Genomic DNA, 6515 nt, shown 5'->3' on the forward strand with positions numbered 1-6515 from the left:
CACAATCAATATTGAAAGCATATTTAATGTTTCTGGGGTTAAAGTGGTCATCAGTATTATTACAGGATTTTTCTTGAAGCAAAAAGCAGTACATTTAGCAAGAATCTAAATTGTTCTTTAAGGTTCAGTAACCCCACCAACCTCTGGCAGGTCTCAACACTTGTGGTCAGGAGGTATTAGATGTTGAGTCCTAAGGAAAAAACCTGTATGAGCAATTTTCTTCCTCTAGGGGATTGATGCGTTGAGCTGTTACCTAATTGCATTCTTCTGTGGTTTAGTCTTATAATATGAGCCTGTTCTCATACAGTCTCAAAAAGGAAGTTCCTGATGTCTTACCCTTTTTCTGTTTTATCATACCATTCTGATTTCTTTAATGTATACTCCTGTATATAGCAGAGGGAGATCAAGCCAGTCTAACTGAACAGAATCTGCTCCTCGTGGGACAGAACAGATCTTGTCATTCACCCAGTAAGCCATTAATTGTGGGCACTATTCTACACTTATTAACTGAACTCTTACCTTAAGTGGCCTCAGACTCTGGATCTGGGCCCATTGTTTTTCTTGATTGCTTATTTTTCATTCCATGGACAAGGTATACCCAGTTAGTAAATCTTTAGCTTCTTTCTTCCCAATGTAATGGTGGGGAGAACACAGTGGGGTGTTCTGGGTGGGAGGTAAGGAGAGTTCTCATGTTACATGGTTCCACGGTGATGGAGCCTTTTTTCCAAAGAATTGTTTTATTTAAAGAGGCTGCCATTGTATACATTTTCATCCTTCACCAAAGTCTGCAAGAAATTTCCCAAAGGCAAAGGCATAGGGAAACTTCCTAACACAAAAGTGAAAATCACTAAAAATAAAAGTCAGTTGTTTTGGGTGTTCTGTACTTATCACCATTTCACAGCAACTTTAACTATGGGTCTTTCAGTTCTCTCTATTCACCACTCCTGGCCTCTACACCCCTGGAGCCGCTACTATCTCCCTCCCTCCTTTTCCGTAATCTAGAGTGAGCCCCAGACCCTGCTGTAGACCATGGAAGTTCAGAGTGAAGTAGTAATGATGAACTCTGCTCCCTGACTCAGGGCCTGATAGGAGGAGCTGAAGGAGTAGAGAGGAGCTCTATCCAGAGAGGAACCTAGATCCTGATTTTCCAGGCTCCCTCCCTCCTTTCCTCCCTCCTTCCTTTCTCCTTGGAATGGGATTCTCTTCCCTCTACATAGTAATTGGAACTACCATGTTCATTTTATGTGTTCCTACTGTCTCCACATCTACATTATGGGACCCTCCTAATTTGGAACATGCTTAGATCATGCACCTCCTGGAGTCTCTTCATTCCCCACTGCTTTATGACAATAATCCTCTCATGTCAAAAAAAGTATGAATGAGCTACTGCTAGCAGGTAACACGAGCTCAGACTCCCTTGCCTCCTTTATGAATAAGACCACAGTTGAGGGGCAAGAGTAGAACTCCAGGAATTCACTCTTCCTTCCTTACTCCTTATGTATCTATCTCTTGTCCTCTCCTAAGACTGCCCTCAGTACCTGTCATCACAAAGAATTCTCAGTTAAAAAACCACAAGGGAGCTTGTGAGAATTACCAGAAAGACAAAGGAGCTGAGTATGATGGCCACAGAAGAAGCCTGGTCCACATCTGGTCCCCAGTTGGTGGCAGCTCTTTGGATAAGTTTAGGTGGTGTGACCTTGGTGAAGGAAGCTTGTCATTGGGGGTATGGCTTTGAAGGCCCAGTTCTCCATCTCTGCATCTTGTTTGAGGTTTAAGATGTGGGCTCTCAGCTTAGTGTAGTGTAATCCCAGTAGGTAGGAGGCAGAGACAGGTGGATCTCCATGAGTTAGAGGTCAGCTGGGTCTTCATAGTGCGTTCCAGGACAGCCAGAGCTGCATAATGAGACCGGGCTCTCGGTTTGCTGCTCCAGCTGCTCCAGGCATCCTGCCATCATGCCCACTGCCACACTTCCCTGCAGTGATGTGATGGACTCTTGTCCCTTTAAAACTATACATTCCCTCAGACCTTTCCTCTTGTATGTTACCTTGGTTATGATGATTTATCACAGCAAAAGAAAAGCAGCTAATACATCTATCATGTAAATACTGAAGTCTTTCCTGGCAAGACACCCTCCGTTACACCTTCTTGTAGGGAAAAGGGACCAATCAAAGAAACACACCCTGAGCAGAGCCAAAGAAACACACTTTGGCCCTGCAACCACAACCAAAGAAATGTACCCTAACCCTAAAACCAGTGCCAAAGGAACACACTTTGTCCCTGGAATCAGAGTCAGTGAAAGAAATGTACCCTGGCCCTAAAATTGGAGCCCAAAGGCTAAAAAGGACCAGAGAAAGAAACACACTTTGGCCCTGAAACCAGAGCCAAATCTGACCCTAATCCTGTGTAAAAAAGTAACCAATCCCGGAGCAGAGCTCTAGCCAATCTGAGCTCAGCACTGAAATCGGACCAATCCCTACTCTGGAAAAACTTCCCCAACCCCAGGAATCCCTATATAAACCCTGTGTATGTTCAGCTTGGCTGGTCCAGCTGTCTTCCAATAAACCCCTTTGGATGAGCTTCTGGTGAAGATCTTCTTTTGCGGCGGTGACAGAACAGAGGCGACCCTGGGCAGAGCAGAGCAGAACAGAGTGACCAGCGCTGTAACACTTGCCTGGGAAACCTTCCTTGGCAGAGCAGAGTTGTTACACTCTGCTCCGGGCTCCCTGCTCTCTGCTCTCCGCTCTCCAGGAGCAGAGCTGAACTGTAGCAACTTCGCCCGAGAAACTTCCTGCGGAGCAAAACTGCTACACTAGGCGAACATCCCCAGCTGGAAGACCTTGTCCTGCCGGAGTGGAGCTGATACACCGGAGAAGCCTTTCTCTGAGGCAAGGCTGTAAGCTGCCAAGCTTACTGCAACCTGTGGTGGTCCTTGGCTCCCGAGCTCCAGGATACCTTTCTACCTGAGCTGTTTAACACTCAGTATCCTTGGCTCCCGAGCTCCAGGATACCTTTCCACCTGAGCTGTGTAACACTGAGTAGTCTGTGACTCCGGAGTGCCAGAATACCTGACCCACTCCTGTTCCATCCTGTCCTGACCCATCCCGACGAAACACTTACACTTCTCAACTCTGCTCTTGTTGCTTGAAGCAGTCAGAGACAATATCTTCATGAAGAGCATGGTAGGACCTGCCTCTAGGACCCTATTGCCCAAGACAATCTCTCAGCCTGAAATGTCAGTACTAGGAAATAGCTCTGTGTGGAGTTCATAACAGTTCCTAATTGGAGAATCACCTTGCTTGGGCAGAAGCCAGCCTGAGCCACCTTCAGCAGGGAATATATACTCCACTTCACAGGGGCCTCTGGGTCCTGGAAGAGAGTGGCGTCTGGTTCTAACAGGCCCCAGGAGACATCATGAGGTGAGCTCTTTCTCACTATGTTGTTAGGTGGATGGGTCACAGTCAAACAAGATATCTAAAAATGCAGGAACATAGTGGTCACTTGTATGTTGAGAGCTGCCTAGAAGGAGAGACAAAGATTTTTGTCTGACCGAGCATGTCCTGCTCCCCAGATGATTGTGGGGATCTTATCTCTCCTAGAAGAAGTAACTGAGCTTAGTTCTCAACTAAGCTGCCACCTCTCCCTAAACAAGCACTCTCCAGATTTCAAGGAGTGTGCTCTGTGTTTCGTGGAATCCAAGGAATCCATTGAAGATCAATGGGGAGACCAAGAGGCCCTAAACCCAAGACCCATTAATAGCTGACTCAGAAGCCACAGGCAGCAGAGACCTCACTGCTGACTTGGAAACATACAGCTTTAGCAATAGTTGAGATGAGCATCAATGGGATATACCCTAATCTGGGGTCTGAAGATCCCATTCATTAAGGTTTTGCTTTCTGCTACTGTCACACTACATGCAGAACTGAGTATCTGATTCAGGGGTGGATACATTGTGGCTTGCCGGGTTGAATATACTTAGTGTCTGCCATTTTCCTGCCATCGGAAAAATGAACCTACTCCTTCCTAAAGAATATCATTATCTGATGCCAATTCCCTAGCAGGTAGATGACGCGGATCTGGGAGACAAGAGTAAAAGCTTTCACATGTTGCCACCCTTTACCATTGCCGGAGTCCTCCATAGTGGACAAGGTGTGCCAGCCCCTGATTAGCTGAGGCATCTTCAGTCGTGAACAAAGATTGCCACCTGGTGGAAGAGGGGGTAAAAGGCACTTTGTGGATAGGAGAGGGAAAGAAGAAATTGCTGCAAATTCTATGGTGTGGGTTAAAGTGTGAAATCCTGCCTGAAAATACAAGAAGAAAGAAAGGAAAAAAGGCAAACAAACAAGTGAGTACGTGGGTGGTCTTGGCTGTCTTGTCCCTGGAAATATTTATTATGATAAGATGGTAACCTATGGTGGGAAGGTGGGAAATTAAGTTCAAGGGCAAAGAGATCGGGGAACCTGGAAGGCTTGTGAGGAATTCCAGGGAAAGGCATTTTTTAGAACATAAAATACTTTGGGTCCAGAGGAGAAGTCTGAGACCCCCTACTGGTGGGGTCCCGCACTGTGCCAATCATATCCGGTCCTGGCGACTTTGTTCTTCTTCCTGTGGACCCCAGTAGGTCTGAGGGCGCCACCAGTTACTCCCCTATGTCACCTTGTCCTTCTTCCTCATGTAGTCCCTGGCCTGCCCTCCCACAGTAACTTTGCCAATTCACGACGTCTGGTTGAGGAATGGGCAGCGTGAAGACCAGGAGCACGCCAGACTGGTGTCTTGGTGGTAGTGGAGGGGAGGAGGAGGAGGAGCCCAGCAGCTCCCTGCAAGGAGTACTGGAACCTTTCAAAGTCAGTAGGGTTCTGCCTGCCGCAAAGCCGCCCCCCCACCCCTGCCACAACTCACTGGCCAGAAGCGTGGACCACAGACAGCTCAGCAGAGACAAAGGACACACAGAGCCAGGGTGGAAGGATTGCTGCAGCCTTTGCCAAGGTTCCGCCCTGAGACCTGGTGACAGGAGTGACTGGAGGTGAGGAGGGAATCCTCAGTACCACTCTGCAGAGAGAGGGTCGTGTTCAGAGATTCTCGGATGTTCCATGCATCTGGGGTGTGAATTCAGGAGGATCCATCGTGCTCCAGTCACACAGTTCCTACTTTCCGTCTTCACCCACATCCCTTGAGTGGTCACTCCGTGTCCCTGTGGCTCTGTTCCTGCCTCCCTGCGGACAGGGCGGACCACTATCCTCTCAGTCCTGAGGCTGCCCATGAGCGCTGCGACTATGAACTGAGAGGCGAGGTCACTGCTGTTCTGGCTTCCCACAGCTCCCATCTCTTTATCTCACTCATTAGTAGCTGAGTCCTCAGGAACACTCGGCAGAAAGAGAAAAGAGAGGCACAGAATAAAGTCGGTATTTCAGTGTTTGCCTCTGCAGACCACAGCCAGAATATGACAACTTCATTATCGATGGCCGTCCCGGCCCTAACAGGTGGTCCATGCCCACATCCACCCCTTCCCTATCACCCTTAGGAGTCCCTGCCCTTATTAAATAAGTTCCCCCAGTCTTTGCCCTCCCAGTTTCCCCTACTCCTCACCAATCCTCCGACACAGCGAAACATCAGACACTCACTATTTCATGACCCTCTGTTGTGGGTCTTCGAGAGGCCTCTGTCTGCTAGAGTCTTTGTAAAGGAGAGCTCACTCAGTTTCCGTCCTTTTCTCCACTTGCTCATCAGGCACTGGGCCCTGTTGTTGCTAGGGAGGAGGGGCAAGCTTCTTGAAACTTCTAGTCCTCTGGTTTGGCCCAGTTCCAGGGCCATTTCCTAAGTTCCCAGGAGTGGAGGGTGCCCCACCCTATTCCTTCCTCCCTCACCCCGTCCTCTACACCACACACCAGAGTACTAGGGTTCCTCTTAGTTTTTTGTTTTTCCCTTGCAGCAGGAATTAAAGACTAAGTATGGATTGATCAGTGATCACTTCACGGGAAAAAATTAAAATAGGTTCAACTTCTAACACAGGAACAATTGCAGTTAGGATATAAAGAACATTCAGTCCTTTGGAACTCCCCTAATTTTATAATTCATAAAAGAAAGAAAATAAAACTTTCAACTGTTTCATGATCTTAGGGGCATAAATGCAACTATGGAAACAATGCTCCCCTCCCACGCATCTCAGCCAGGGGTCCCAGCTCCTACACTAATTCCTCAAGGATGTTACCTTATTATACTCAACTAAAGTCTGTTCTTTTTCTCTATTTACATCTTGATGGTAAGGGGCATCTTGCATTCTCCTTTCCTACTTTAAACAGCCATTGACTCCATATCTGTGGGAAGTCTTACCACAGCAACAATAATGTCCCAATGTCTGTCCATATTATGTAGATAAAATGCTTAAGTCAGTGCTGATTGCATTTCCTGAGGTACTGGTCATTCTCCAGCTCATGTAATCAATATGCAGATACTTAGCGTTCATGGTAAATGAACTAAGAAGAGCAACATTTAAGTATAGTTCCAGATAAAATACAAAA

General features: G+C 47.2%; 1 long non-coding RNA gene across 1 annotated transcript; it reads right to left on the reverse strand.

Moving 5' to 3' along the window:
• Positions 1 to 2573: 2573 nt before the first annotated feature.
• Positions 2574 to 5749, reverse strand: LOC121139753. Its single transcript, XR_005876668.1, has 3 exons — positions 5619 to 5749; positions 3292 to 5360; positions 2574 to 2624 (listed from the first exon to the last, which is right to left on the reverse strand). It is a non-coding gene; the product is annotated as an uncharacterized LOC121139753 (long non-coding RNA).
• Positions 5750 to 6515: the final 766 nt, after the last annotated feature.

The sequence above is a fragment of the Mesocricetus auratus genome, unplaced genomic scaffold (assembly GCF_017639785.1).
Source record: "Mesocricetus auratus isolate SY011 unplaced genomic scaffold, BCM_Maur_2.0 Super-Scaffold_100001, whole genome shotgun sequence".
NCBI classification, from domain to species: domain Eukaryota; kingdom Metazoa; phylum Chordata; class Mammalia; order Rodentia; family Cricetidae; genus Mesocricetus; species Mesocricetus auratus.